Below are 15,326 nucleotides of genomic sequence, written 5' to 3'. Positions count from 1 at the left end.
CCCTATTTAGAACACTAAAACTTGCATTTTGGGGCTCAGAAGGACATACAAGGTGATCAAATTCACTTACTAGATACCATTTTTACCTTCCAGTGACATTATGGGCAGCAAGTAGAAAGCCTATCAATATCCCTGAACCTGAAATGGAGTCCTCATGTTATTGCTCCTAATTGCATCAATTAGTCTCTTCCAATACCAGGGGCTCGCCTGCTTTAACAGACAGGTCAGATGAAAGGTGGAAGGGGAAGTCAAACTGGTCACAAAGCAAATTAATGACAAAAGCAGCATTCCTGACTTCCACTCCCATACTATGGCCACTGGAGCATTTCTTGCCTTGCAAGACCAAATGCCTGTGCTAATGATAGCTCCTGCCTTAGTGATACAAAAGTTTCACTCAGGCTTGACCTATACTGGGATTAATAATGAAAATAAAGGTATAGATTAATCAGGAAAATGGTGCTTCAAGCTGTCTAAGGATCATCTGTGGCTGCTGCTGGGTTTGACTCTGCCCTGTATGCCCATTCAAGTCATCCTGGTTAGTTTGGGTGGCAGAATCAGGTCCAGGAACATTTAGCCTTATGCCAGACAATAACTTACTTCCTGAGCATGTGTCATCTCTCTAACCAGATACACTTTAAAATAGAGCAGTCCCTTATCCTACAAAAAAGGGGTGGTTTTTTCCCTTTTCTTATGTGAATAAAAAAAAAAAAAAATAATAATTGAAAACCACTTACCTGGTCAACATTATTTCATAGGGTGCTGAAGTATAAATCAGACACAGTGCGACCTTCATAGAAATTTCAGATTTATTTACAGTGGTTTGCACTGATCGCTTTATCTACAAGGAGCTCAGTTTCCCCTTGGTGACTCATAAGTAATGTGGTCCATGCAAACCCGTGTAAATAGATCCAATATTTCAAGGAAGGTCATGCTATATACTCTCTTTGTTTCTCAAGAATAGATGATGGCTTACTGCAGGGCTGATACGACATTCATCTTCATGAGTGAGGAGGTTGATTGTGTGGCCCAAAGGGCAGTAGTCATGGCTGGTGGGCACCCAACAGGAATGAAACACACCCCATAAAACTCTCTCTGTTTTTGTGTCTATGTGATGAAAGCTCCTTACTCACCAGATAGTCTGCAGAATACTCTATAAACGGTAAAGAACAGTTTTCTTTCCACAGGAGCAAGAGAACAGAGATAAATCCTTATACATCAGGACTGAGAAGACCTTAATCTTCTATGGGGAAGCAGGAAAGTTCCCTCATGAGAGAAATGTCTTGAAGCTTCTTCTGATGCCTCCTTGATCCCTATCAGGTGGCATACTGGATCAAATTGACCACTGGCTTCATGCAGTCCAGCACTGCCTGTATCCCTTCTCTTCTGCAGACAAATTCTGATCTACAGATTGGGTATATCACCTGGAAAAGTCCAAATCCACCATGCTCTTGGGCTTTTATTGTCAGTTTCATGTCTATTTTTGTGATTTGTTTCAAGGTCTTACCTTTTCAAACAGCAAGACATCATGAGACACAGCTTACCATAACACAGCACCAATGTTTGAAGAGTTCCCAGCTCAGTGTCACAAAACCCACTGGCTAAAAACGTGGCTCAGACCATGTTCTCAGAAAGAACATCTAATGAAGTGATGAGCATAAGCATCTGCTATCTTCTTCTGCTGCATTTTTGAATCATGGTGTAATGATTTTATCCAACATATCTAGACAGTGTCATATTTCATCATCTAGGTGGTATCATATTTATCCAAGCATTTCCATTGGCAATACAAATATTCTGTCTTATCTCTGAATTTTGTTTTGCATCTAAAATGGGATTATTTTTTCTTGAGGTAGTGATCTAGGATTCTGAAAATCAAGATTGAACTCACTGTTTTACAACAGATTTTCCAGGTGAATTTTGTGGAACTCTTTAAATTAACTGGAGAGAGCACTTCCAGGTAGTTGATACCCACAGCTGATTTCTCTATACCTCAGTTTCTCACTTAAAAAGTGTGATAATGTTATTTTCTTTACCTGTTTGCATTCCTATTTATATCTTAGCATTGCCTATTAGACCTCATCTGTGTTGATCCTACTGTAAGTGAAGCTAGTAATAAAAATATCTTCCACCCAAAAGAGAGATTTTGGAAATGAGCAGTGGCACTCAGAAACAAGGATATAAATTTTCATCATGCTAACAATTTAATCACTATAAATAAAAGATTATCACCATGTTCTCAAGCCTGTCCTAGAATACTTTTAGGACTACATCTGTGAAGGAAATAAGATGCATAATGCCATTGGCCCGTGATATTTTAATCAATCCCTGCTCCATGTGTTTTCCAATCACTGTAACTGTGTAACTGCCTGCAGCACAGACTGGTAGTGTATGAGTTTTTGTCATTTGGTCCATGTTTATTTTTAAGATAGATGGGGAAGACAAATAGAAAAGCCCCACAAGGCAATAATTCCGCTGTTCAGGAACGCCAGCCAGGTCAGACAGCTGGTGAGGAGAAAGGTCAGCTCCTGCTGACTTTTGCAGTGTGTGGGAGAGAGACATGGAGAGCATGAAGATCAGAAGGTGAGCACGATGCCCTCAGAGACAAAATAGATTACTTTAGGGTAAGGGAACATAGAAAGATTATTTAATAAAAAAAAATATCCCCAAAAAAACCCAAGACTGCTGTTCAGAAACAACCTGACTGACCTCAGAAATGTCAACAACTAGAAGAGAAGTGGCCAAAGTAGGCAGGTAGTCGTTAAAGGATTTCTAAAGATGCAGAGTGTGGTATATGGGACTATGAGAGCTCTGCTGCAAGTGAGACATTTGGGACTGGCCTTGCACACACAGCATCTCCTGGGAACTCCTCTTTAATATCAGCAGGGAAATTGCATCTTATTTGGATAGCCTTGTGATGTAAAACTGCTTTAATTTTAGCAGGGGAGTTGCATTTTGTTTGGATTCCCTCGAAAAGTAAATGAGCTCTATGAATCCTGCAAAATGTTTTCTGTGACTGGTCTGTCAAAAGTTTGGTGAATACTCTGCAGTGTCACTCAGCATCCTATGCAGGTTGTTGTTTGAAAAAAAGAAGAAAAATTGAGTTTCATGGACATAGACATTTGCAGTATTTTTTTTTAAAGTGGGTGTGTGACTTTTCTAGTTGGCAGATGTGTAGACAAAACCTCATCTATGGTCAGGATTTTGTAAATGGCGTGTTATGGAATTTCTGAGGTGTCTGATCCTGACTCCTGTAAAGAAGAGATGCTGGGGCAGGCAGATAACATATGAGTACAGCTGGTGAGATTTCACCTGTAAGAATAGCTACAAAAATAACGATGCTTTGCAAGTCGGTATCCGTTGGCAAGACTAGTGGTCACCATGACAACATGCTAAAATAAACATGTTTTTTTCTCAGGGATGATGGGTCACATAATCAAAATGAATGTGGAAGGTCCTGGGGACAAAAACCCTGACCACAGCTCCAGGGCCAGTGCTGGCTGGCATCCTCCTCATCCTCCCACCCTTTGGCCCCAGCACAAACCTCAGGCTGATGCAGTTTCACAGCAACTTTGCCATGCTGTCACCCTGTGCTGGACCCACCAGACTGTGCTGGGCTGTGGGGTCACAGGAGTGGACAGAAGCTGTGACAGCTTACCTCACCTCGGTATCAGGGGGTGATTGACAGGGATGCTCTGGAAAGTCACACTAAGTGCCTTCTTCCCTGTCCTCTTCCCAGAACATCCAGCTCACCTTTCACCTGGTTGTTGTAATGGGATGTGGTTGCCTCTGCTGGGAAAAGAACAAAATCGAAAGTGAGAGAGCATGGCTCGGGACAAGCATTGCCTTGCTATGGCTGCCTCCAGTCTGTGTCTGCTGGGGGGTGTCCGGTCCCTGCTGTTGCACAGCAGTGGGTTGTGCACAGGAGATGCATGCTAGGAGATTCAGTGGGACAGTCTGGTGGCAAAGTGGGTACATTGGTGCTCCAGCTGCCTCCTGCGGCAGCACCCAGCAAACAGAGATTTGCAAGCCTTTACCGAAGCATTATGGCACCAGACAATTTTGTCTGCTGTGGAGACTGGAGTTGATGTCACAGGAATAGAGGGAAAGCAAAAGACAGTTTTGACTCAGTGCATTGTGGGTGCTGTGACTGAGGCAAACCTCTCTAGCAGACTAGAGCAGATGGAAAAGAGAGCAGTTGAGAGAGCTGGGGCTATTCAGCCTGGAGAAGAGAAGGCTCTAGGGAGACCTTAGAGCCCCTTCTAGTGCAGAAGGGGGCTCCAACAGAGCTGGAGAGGGAGTTTTGAAAGGGTCCTTAGTGATAGGACACAGTAGAACAGCTTCAAACTGAAAGAGGGCAGGTTTAGATTAGATACTGGGAAGAAATTCTTCCCTGTGAAGGTGGTGAGGCCCTGGCACAGACTGCCCAGAGAGGCTGTGGCTGCTCAATCCCTGGAAGTGTCCAAGGTCAGGTTGGATGAGGGATGAGGCTTGGAGCAACCTGGTCTAGTGGAAGGCATCTCTGCCCATGGCAGGGGGATTGGAACTGGATGATCATTAAAGTCCCTTCCAACCCAAACCATTCTATGAAAAAAAACCCAAATAAAACATAACAAACATAACAAAGCAAAGAAACAAGCATAAAACCCAAAAAAAATCTCTGCAGAAGAGGAGAAAACTGGATGCAGCTGCAGAGCACAGGAAATGCTGAGCAGTACAGACATCATGGGTGTGCTGAGCAGCAGAGAGCTGCAGGCAGGAAAGGAGTGTCTGGTGACACACAGATGGTTCCCTGCCTGCAGAGTGTTCAGCAGCAGGCGGGTTAATTTAGTGGTGTCGCACTCAGAGCATATCCAAATGTTCCACTGGTCGCTCTTGAGTTACTCTATGTCTCAGGTGTACTCTTCAAGTATTTTAAAAGAGGCAATGATTTTTTTTTTTTTTTTCTGGTAGCGAGTACATCCAGGCAGATATAATTTTAATATAAAAGGGAAGTTTACTAGAATAGAATTTAAGAATATTAAAAAGGGATTTGGTTCCGAGAGAAATATTAGCAGTAAAGGCAAGGATAAGGATTTTGGAGAAATTTAATTAAAATTTAATCTTCTTTCTAATTAAATTTCCTTTTAATTAAACTTAAAATTAAATTCGCTTTGTTTAATTGGAGGAATTTAAAAAGTATTACCTCAGAATGTCAATCATTTTTTTTTCACACTATAAAAAATAGTTTACCCTGGTTTGTCTAGTTTAAAGGATGAGATTTCACATGGAGTGGGAAAAAATAGTAATAAAAACATAACATTTAAATGTAAATCAATTTACTTCTCAGTTATCTTCCACCTCATTTCCTTCTCCCCCTCTCCCGTTCCAGCATGCTGTAAATGAGGACAAAATGTTTTTCCCTCTCAGGAGCCTGTCTGTGTCAGCAGGGAATGGCCTAACCCTTTTGACATCTGGGCCACTCACTTATTACAGGACAGAGCTCTGGGCCGTGACAGTGCTTTACTCTGCTTGATGCCACTAATTTTCCTGCTTTTCTAGTCATAATTTCCTCTTTTTTTTCTGTTTGTTTGACTTTTTTTGGTTTTTTTTCCAGTGAGAGGGAGTCTTGGGGATGTGAAAAGAAACAAAGGAACAGAAAGCTGTTCCAAGGCAGCAATGCCTCAGGATGGCTCTGCACCAGCATCACTCAGTGCTGCCCTGCTGTCCTGCACCTTCCATTTGCCTTTTAAGCCCCCTCCCCACTGTCTTCCTGCCCCTCCATCCCTGTTCTCCAAAATGCCAAAGTATGCCTCATTTTGCCTTGAGTTCTGCTCCTCCTGCTTTCACCTTTGATCACCTCTCTGCTGGCTCACAACTCGTTCTCTCTGCTGAAAGCTACCTGGCCAAAGCCATTAGTGACCTCCTGGCCTGAGCTAAACCAAAAAGTGATTTTTCTGGTCTCAATTTTCTTGATCTATCTTTCTCTCTTCATCTACTTAGTCCTCTTCTGCTTCCACTTTACTGATGTGGATGACTCTCATTGTAGATCAATGGCTACTTTTCATGGCTCTTGCACCTAATTCCTCTGCTTACAGATTGGCATCTTGCAGTCTCTTTTCATATCCTCATCTCTCCTCTTGGCCTCAGTCAAATGACAACTCCCACTGTCCCTGCCTTTTGCTGTTCCCCTCTACCTTCCAGGCCACTCTCCATCTGTATTTCTTCTGCTCCCATTTTTTCCCTCATTTTTTCATATATGATGTTTTTGGCAGTTTTGTTGTTGTTGCTTTTATTTTTAAACTCTTCTCTCTTCTGTATCCTAGTGTTGCATGTGTCTGCCATCACTGCAGTCAAAGGCAACAGCATCCAGCTAAGGTTCAGGTCATGAATCCAGTGAACCAGGGCTGATCAAACAGAGAGGTCACTCCCAGCCTACTCCTTTCTAAACATGCAAAGATGCAGTCTTCAATTTTACTACAAAGAAGCCCTGGGACCTCAGTACTGCCTTTTTGTCCACCTTCTTAGCTTGAGACACTCTTCAAATAATCTCTGCCCTCAGAAGGAGAATCATACTTTGCGCTTCATTCCATTGAACCCAGCTTTTCCTCAGCATCGATGTTGTCCTGGGTACAAACAGAAGCAGTTTTAAAGAAGCTGAAACTTTGGAGAAGTTGTGGTAGACAAGGAATAAAAGAAGCAAGGACCAGAAACTGAAATGTTGCCAATAAACTAATGGTTGCTCATTTCTGTGCTTTGCTGCTTGAGCTTTGAATGGCTGATACCACAGAAATATGAATCAAAGTAAGCTTAGTGGGATGTCACAGTAATCAAGATGGGAAACCAGGGAACTGGAGAGTGTCTGAGCCTGAATTTGCCAAATCAATTGATAAAAACCAGTTTTCTCCATAATAACATAATCAGTCTCCTCTCTAAATAGTTCAGGTGCTGAAATTGCCTCCTGTTCTTGAATTCATAATAATAAGAAATAATAAAAAGCTCAAGCAAAAGGATTAAGCAAGAATGAGCTGTGTGTACGTGCTCTATGCAAATGGGTGACACCTCTGTATTTATAATTCATTGCAAGTGGTTGAAGGTAAATAGATTTTTATTTTTATTCCCCATGAATCACTCTCATAAGCAGGAGCTATCTCATTCGAACATTTTCCCCCTCTTGTTTTATTTAAGTTGAGAAGAAAGTAAACAGATGACTGTAGCAACTCCTGATGTCAGACTGTACAAGATGCTGATGCTGAGGCTGTAAGACCCTGTTCAGATAAATCCTTTCTGCTCTGTCTCAAAGCAGAGCTGGGGCTGGGGACCTGAGGACAGGGCATAGAAGAGGAGGGCAGCCCCCCAAATTATGTTGGCTTGAAAGACTGTGAAGGGGAAGTTAAGAGAGAATGATGTTTAAGATCGCTGTCATACTCCTCTATTTCCTATTGGAAGACCTAACATTATTTCTTTATGTAACTAAGCAAAACCATAAAAGCAGATCAGCCCATGAAACTGTGAAGAAGCATATTTAGGGAACCACAGTATGACCTTAGTAGGAACATTATGTATAACAGGGCTTAGGAACAAGAAAGAGGAAAAAAGAATTCAAACAAACACTTTTATCTTGATGACCCTTAAATGAAAGGACAAGGAAACAGTATGATCAGCTAGCAAAACATTGTGAAGATAAGAGCCCTTTGTCAGCACAGAGGGCCTGATTCTCCCTTCCTTTGTCATTTGCATCTGTGCAAGGAGAATGACAAATTGCAGGAAAGATGCCACAAATCAGATCAGTTTAAACCAGTTCCTGGCTTTGCACGTGCTTTAATGACAGTACAAGGTGAACAGACTTGACTCAGTCCCAAAAAACAATCAGTTGATCTGGAACCTGAGCTGTGGTTGTATTAAGTGTCAAAATATAAATTTTCATGTTGCCAGAATAGAAACAACAACACCGTACTGCAATAAAATGATAAAGGGAGCATTGAAATATCGTGAGGTACTTAAGTAAATATTTCCTTAAAAGTACCTAATTAATTTTCAGACTTCCGTTTCCTTTTTGGCATCTTAGGATACTAAGATATTTCTACTATGAGTTGCTTTCTTTTTTACACAAGTTCAGTTTTATCCCAATTATCCACCAAGTAAAAACAGAAAAAACCAAAAAAACCCCCAAAGCCCTTTATAGTATTTCCACAAGACTAATATAAAGCAGATGTATCCTGCTGAGTTCACAGTATATTTTAAACAAAATGACCCCAATGTTGTGCTGGATCTTACAAATGCTGATATATATGAATATGAATACCTTTCCATGGGGGAACATTCTCAGGAGTATCCAATGGGTCAGTCTTTCCCTGTTTGAAATGGTAATCATATGCACGGGGTTGTTTTTCAGTTTCATTTAGTTCTTTTTAAAGTGTTTATTTTTGCAACACCTTGTCCTATATTTTGGTATTTTTCCTGTGCATTTCTCAAGGCAACTAAAAATAATACACAACAATGTTTAACTCTTGTGTAGCTTTGATAGGTAAAACCCCCAAAAATATGGGTGCACATTGGCTGCTGCCTTGTTGCAGGTTTCCAGATGTAAATCATCAGATGTCTCTAAGGCATAAGGGAACACCTGCCCAATTTTTTAAAGTATGTTTAAAGTTCTGATTCTAAAAAAGCACAGGAAGTACATTTGAGGAAAATTTAAGTGCCATGAAGGCAAAATCCACCACTCTTCCTTCCTTCCTTCCTCCCTCCCTTCCTCCCTTCCTCCCTTTCCTCCCTTTCCTCCCTTTCCTCCCTTCCTTCCTTCCTCCCTCCTGCCTCTCCTGCAGTCTCCCCTTAGAGGTCCCTAAGGATGGGATTCAGCCTAAGTGAGGGTTTGAGTGTCTGTGCCTGTACCTGAATTCAGAAATCTATGGTGTGTCAGTGAGTGGTGTGCTGTATAAATCTACGTGAATTGTAACCAAAAAGTCTAGATGACACTTGCATTCCAGGATGGAAATCCCAACTTCCACCTGGCCCCTGCTATAATCTGGAGACATCTGAACTCTGCGTAAGCCCTTGAAACATAGAGAGAAAGGATAAAAAATTTTCTTTTCTCCCCCAAATTTATTTTCTTTTAACTCATCCACCTGTCTCATTATAAGAAATTTCAGTTTCCCAATGTAGTAGGCTTGAGGACCTACATAATCCCATAATTCAAGCCTACGAAATCCTGACATGAAAACTGTTGAGTCCCAGAATTGCCCTCAACTTCTGTGGTAAGTGATGTCCACTTTTGGCATATGACAGAGGTCAGCTTTGTCCACGGAATCACTCACTGTGGGAGCTGGACATCCCAGTTGATTTGGTAAATTATCCTTGTAGAGAAAGCTGTAAGTGACCTTTCTCCAAATTTATTCATAAAGGTATGAAAGAGAAATTCAGGTCCAGGAGCATGAAGCCTATTTGTTGCAGCAAATACATTTTGGACAAAAAATTTGGAAGGTTCCCTGGTGGAAGATTCTCTAGTAGAAGGTGTCCCTGCCCATGTCAGGGGCTTTGGAACTGGATGTTCTCTAAGGTCCCTTCCAAACCAAACCATTCTATGATTCTGTCATTCTGTGAAAAAATAACTGCCTGTATTATACTATATTATAATGACAATATTACCCTGCATTGGACTAACTGTAGGTAGGTATTTAGGGTATTTAATCCTCTCAGATTTATAAAAAGGCAGTATTGACTTTGTGCCCCATCCAGGAAGGAGGCAATTAGGGTGGGCTTACTCCATAGCTTTCAGCCACACTCAACACAATTCGTACACAGTGAGTATATTGAGTTTACAACACAGATGTGTAAACCAATTATTTCTTCTAATTTATCTCTTTTTATTATTGAAAGAAAATATTTGTCCCACATAATAATCCAGCTATCAGTTTTTTGGTGTGCACCAGGTTGGCAAGAGAAAGAAAATAATACCTCTGACTTTTCTCAGTATCTCATTTTATTTGGAAAATGGGTCTAAGTCACCAAGTTATTTTGAGCATTTTGAGGAATGTTACTTTTTCCTCTTGATCTATACCCATACCCATATCAGCTGGGATAGGAGGAAGGATAGAAGTTTAATTTTACATGTCCCAGTTATGTACTTTGACTGCAAACCGAAATGCCCCCTCCCTTCCTGGCAGTGTACACTGAGGTGGGGTTTTGACAGTGGCCTTTAATAGAGTTTCAGGAAGCATGGATGGAAAAGACCTATGAGGTCATCTAGTCCAGGTCATAGCCAGAGCAATAACTCAGGCTGTTCTTACCAACAGAGGTGATGGTACTCAGTGGCAAGTCAGACATAAATTCTGAGTCAAAGATCCCTAAGTTTTGCAGCATGAGATTCAAGAAGATGAAAAGTCTGGAGCAGCTTCAGTTATTTCTGATAGCGGTTTTTATTAAATTATTTATACAAACATGAATAAGGTAGTATAAAAGGGGCTGAGCATTTAACTATATTTACTTATCTATTTAAGTATAAGAGGGTTGGTTTGTTTGTTTTATTTTATTTAAATTACTGTTCCTATGTCTGGATTATGAGGGACAAAGATGGAGAAGTTGGCTTTTTCTAAGGGATTGTGGCACTTTGAGTGGTGTGACAGGGAGGAGAGGGTTCAGGGGTCATATCTGTGTTGGTCAAATACTCTGAAAGAGCAAAACTTTAACACTTATATTTCTGCTGTTACTAGCTTTTTGAGCTATCTGTCATCATGGATGTGCCCAGTTCTCACCTACTGAAGCTGATGTATGAGATTGTTGAAGATTCAGGCAGGTGTTACTACATCTGATCTCACATGTTTTTCATATCAGGATTTTGTGTGACTCTTTCTTCCCCCGTGGTTATGAGCTCTGAAGCATTTTCTGTGTTTGGTTTTTTTTTTGGTTTTTTTTTGGTTTTTTTTTAATAAAAACAAACTGTGGATAGCAGAGAACAACATTGCAGCATGTGGCAGGCTCTCAGCCCCTCCTAGATAGTTATTCAAAGGCCTTCTGGATGTCCAGACATGCTGATCTATCCACCAAACCTCAGATCTTAACTGTCCCGCAGGAGATAGATATATATATTTTTATTCTTTTCCCTTATATATGTGCAAGGGATGCATCACCCAATCCACAGAAGAGAGAACACAGACCTTTCCCAAGGGAAGCAGTGGAAGGGAGAGGAAGAAGAGGGATATGTTCTCTCTTGGCCACCCCTTGGGAGGAGGACAGAAGATGGCACAGTGGTTGCATCATGCTTGGCTGGCATCCCCGTCACAGCATCAGTGTGCCCACGCCACGCTGTTCAGGGCTGTGTGGGTGTGCTGTGCTCTTGCTTTTCCTGGAAATTTCACATTTGTTGAAATGAGCATGCATATTTAAAAAAAGGTGTGTGTGGGAGCTGATGAATCACGTCTTCTGTCAAGGACTCCAGACACCCAACTGAAGCACTGCTGAGTGTCTGGAGCTCTTTACTAATCTTTATTCTTGTGCGGGCTTTAATTTCTCACAGAATTTTCCTTAGCATCATACAAAGATTCCTTTTATCAACTGCTTTCTCAGCTCTTTCCCTTTCACCCACCCAGCCATGCTCCTCAACCCACTTCTCCAGAGGCACTTCCTGATGTTCATCACCTCCTCTTTATTTAACATCCCAGCTACTCATTTAGTGGTTCTTCCACAGAAATGCTACAATTAGGGCCTTATTCAAAGCTCTGCTCCGTGACACAATATTACTGATTTACAAGTGTGCATCCCTGGAGCTTGTGAGGTGACTGGTGCCTGCTCTCCCTGGCTGCACCTGCCACACTGGGAAGGATACAGGGAAGGAGAGAGATAGCATGAGCCAAGCAGAGACCACTTAAGCCTAACATCCTCCCTAACTCTGACTCAGAGGTTGCCCCAAAACTTAGGAGGTTTTAGCTGGTTTTGCCCAGACAGCAATAGGCAGCGCCATGGAGGGCAGGTAAAGGGGATCCTATTTTTCCTTGAGAATCCTGTTCCAGATTTGGGTTCACTATTTCTCTCTATAGTTTCCTTTAATGAGTTTGTAGACAGGTGCAGGGGTTTGTCTTTTCTCCCAGGTAACAAGGAAGAAGAGGAAATGGCATCAAGTTGCTCTAGGGGAGATTTAAATTGGATATTAGGAAAAATTTCTTAATGGAAACATGTTGTCAAACATTGGAACAGGCTGCACAGGAAAGTGGTGAAACCGCCACTTATGGAAGTGCTCAAAAAAACTGTATTTGTGGTGCTCAGAGACATGGTTTAATGGTGAATATGGCAGTTAATGGTTGGAATCCGTGCTCTTAGAGGACTTTTCCAACCTTAAAGATTCTGTGACTATAACTCATGGTCCTTGTCAACTATGAACACCACCAAAGCTTGCCAGGGAAAGGGAGTTCTCTGAAGGACCAAACACAAAACAACTGTGATGTAGTAAAAACCTATTTTAAAAGCAATATAAACCCCTCACAGGCTGGGGTGGGTAGATTAATTTTCCATATTTGTATTACTAAATAAAGCAGTGTTGGGCAATGCCACTTTATGGATTAATTGCACCAATAAACTGCAGGTGCGTTTTCCTCTCAGGAAAGCAGGCACTCCCACAAACCACCTCTGAACTCTTTTTGGGTGTTAGTTTTGGGCCAGGAGTCCCTCCCAAGGGGCAGTCGGGATGTAGCCACCCACTGCAGGGGGGCGGAGGGTTCAATGCTGATGTGAGCTGTTGCATGCCAGCTGGCCTCAGTGTCACACTGTGGGCTAAGGCAAATTTAATTTAATAGCATGGACAAAGTCACAAAATCCAGCTTTTCAGCAGCCTAATCAGTTTGGACAGAGGGCTGCTCTGGCGTGGCCGTATTGACTCTGGTTTGGAGGATGGCTCAATTGGTCCTGTCTCTGATCTCCGCTCAGGCTCCAGTGCCATGCAGACAGAGCTTTGTAGCGTCTGCTTTCCATTTCCAGAACTAAACTCAAAAGTCAATGGTAATTTTCTTCAAAGGGTTGAGATTCACCCTTTACCTTTTGCCTTTGAATTGTTTATTAAATTCTTGAATTTTTCTTACAAATTGTGGACACCACTTAAAGGCTTGCAGTCCTAGGGACATCAAATACCAACCCTTCTGAGGGGGAGTAAGATGTTTTTCATAGCAACTTGTAACAATCTGTTTCCTAGTACACACAGACTAAGTGCTGTTTTAATAGCTTTGACTTTTGGAGCAGAAGCTCAGTGAGTTGTAATTAAAGCTGGTCATTTGTTTTTAATGAAATCATATTCCAAGGGAAAAAAAACCAAGTATACGCAACTTTGCCCAAATCAAAACTTGTTGTGAAAATGTGCTGATTTCAGTGACATTTTTTATGGGAGTAAGTCCAAATGAATAATTTCAATCTTCCCCTTGCATTTTGATAACGTCAGAATGTTTCATTTCAAGAATATTGAAACATTTCATTTTAGCAATGCAGTAGGAAAGAGCTGTGGAGTGCCAAGTAATCTTGTCTTCAGGATTTGGAAAGCAGAGTTTAAAGTAACAAAAGATGGTGGGCCCCAAACTTGTTCCTTCAAAGCCTGTTCAGGCTTGATTTTCCCTGTGTTCCATATATGGTGTCCTTGATACGTCTTGCGAAAGCTGCAAGGAAGGAATGCAGAAGAATTACTGGAAATCTGGAATTCATAATGAGAATTGAATTTTTATCTAAGGAAAAATAATGAGAGGCTAAATAAATAAATAAAAATTAAAAACCAAACCAAAACAAAACAAAAGCCAAAACCCTAGAGAACACGCAACTAACCAAATTTTCACTTTGCAAGTATTTCCCTTTGTGTATGTATGCTGGGGAAGATTTTTTTCTTGGTTGGTTTTTTTTTACTGATGGTTTGTTTGTTTTTTTAATAGAATCAAATAGATCCATTTATTTCAGAAGATAGGAAGCTACTCAGAAGTCACAACTGACCTCCAGCTTCATGTTTTACCTGAATTCACTTTCCTGCACAATCAAGACTTTCTGGCCTCTTTGGTGATCCTCCCTGCCCAGCTCTTCCAGGAGACGACACCGTGTGAACCCCTAGGGGTGTTCTTTTCTACTCTGCCATCAGTGAATCTTACCCTCCAAATCAGCATGGTTTCAGTGGATTTTGTGTAACCAAGATAACTTATAGATGAGCAAGAGTCTTATAAAAGGGTATCTAAAGAAAAACAGAAACCGATAGAAATTAATGGAGGTGAGTGACCTAGAGTGCAGTCCTAGAAAACTAAAGAAAACTATTTAAACCCTATAATTTAAAAGAGATTATTCAAGGAGTGTTTTGAATGAACTAATCAATGAACATTAGGAATCTTAAATCACAATTAAATTTCATTATTTGTCATCATTAACCCAAACGAGTTTGTTTTCTTTTTAGCTGCCGCACTTGAAATCATTTGGAATCTAATTGGAAACACTGAAAATAAATTAAATTGCAAAATTTACAGTCACATAGGAGAGTTTTTTAAAAAAAGTCTCAAATGAACTTTGCTGACGTTTCCTAATGCCCATGAAGTCAGTGGCTTGGGCTATGGCTATGGTTGAACATACCATGTGTTTACGTGTCTCCAAATTACCTCTAAAGATTTCTCTCCCCCGGAGAGCCTCCAGTTTGACCTGGACTTATTTCAGCATCTCACATGGCTTTAGTGATCCATGTTTAACTTAGTGCTCCCACACCTCTATCCCTGGAAGGGTCTAACTGGTGGATTTAACCCTAGTTAAGTCACAATGATATGAATCACAGAGAGCTATGATTGAAGAGCAAAACTGGCCTTGGTCTTGTCCTGGAAGGAACATCAGGGGAGAAAGTATTTTTTTCTGGCTGCTTTGTCAAGCCACCTCATCTCCTTGCTCTTTTTTGTAAATGCTGACAAAATCAGAGATGAGAAAGTACGGAGCAGGAAGACATCATGACATTGGAAAGATGGAAGTAGGCTTTGTGGTTGGCTGCAATCAGAAAGGTTCACAGTCTCCCCCTGCCCAGTTTCACTGGTGGAGCGATACACGTAGTTTTGGGTAAGGGGGGATTTAAATATGAGTTTCTGTCATAGCTGATTGGTTTGCCAGCTTGATGGGATAGTCCTTTCTGAATTGTCAGTTTATGAATATATAATCCTTTAAGGCACATGTAATCGGGAATTAATTACTTTTGCTCTTTGGGAGGACGTATTTAGCATTTCTTTAGAGTTTTAACACTTTCTTCCATTCTTTTAATTTTCTTTTCTGTCTATTTAATTTCAACAGTTTTTAATATGAGTGGAAAATCTATTTAAAATAGATCAAAATACCTGCGTGTCTCTTTTTTTAATCTAAATATGGAT

The 15,326-nt window shown here is 41.0% G+C and overlaps 1 long non-coding RNA gene across 1 annotated transcript in view; it reads left to right on the top strand.

Moving 5' to 3' along the window:
- LOC116437569 overlaps positions 1 to 2,240 on the top strand; it is a 42,829-nt gene extending 40,589 nt beyond the window's left edge. The window contains exon 3 of the long non-coding RNA XR_004237364.1: positions 1,185 to 2,240. This is a non-coding gene — a long non-coding RNA (uncharacterized LOC116437569). The remainder of the gene's footprint in view (positions 1 to 1,184) is intronic.
- Positions 2,241 to 15,326: the final 13,086 nt, after the last annotated feature.

This window comes from Corvus moneduloides, chromosome Z, assembly GCF_009650955.1.
Source record: "Corvus moneduloides isolate bCorMon1 chromosome Z, bCorMon1.pri, whole genome shotgun sequence".
NCBI lineage: Eukaryota > Metazoa > Chordata > Aves > Passeriformes > Corvidae > Corvus > Corvus moneduloides.
This window is presented reverse-complemented; position numbering and strand designations above follow the sequence as displayed.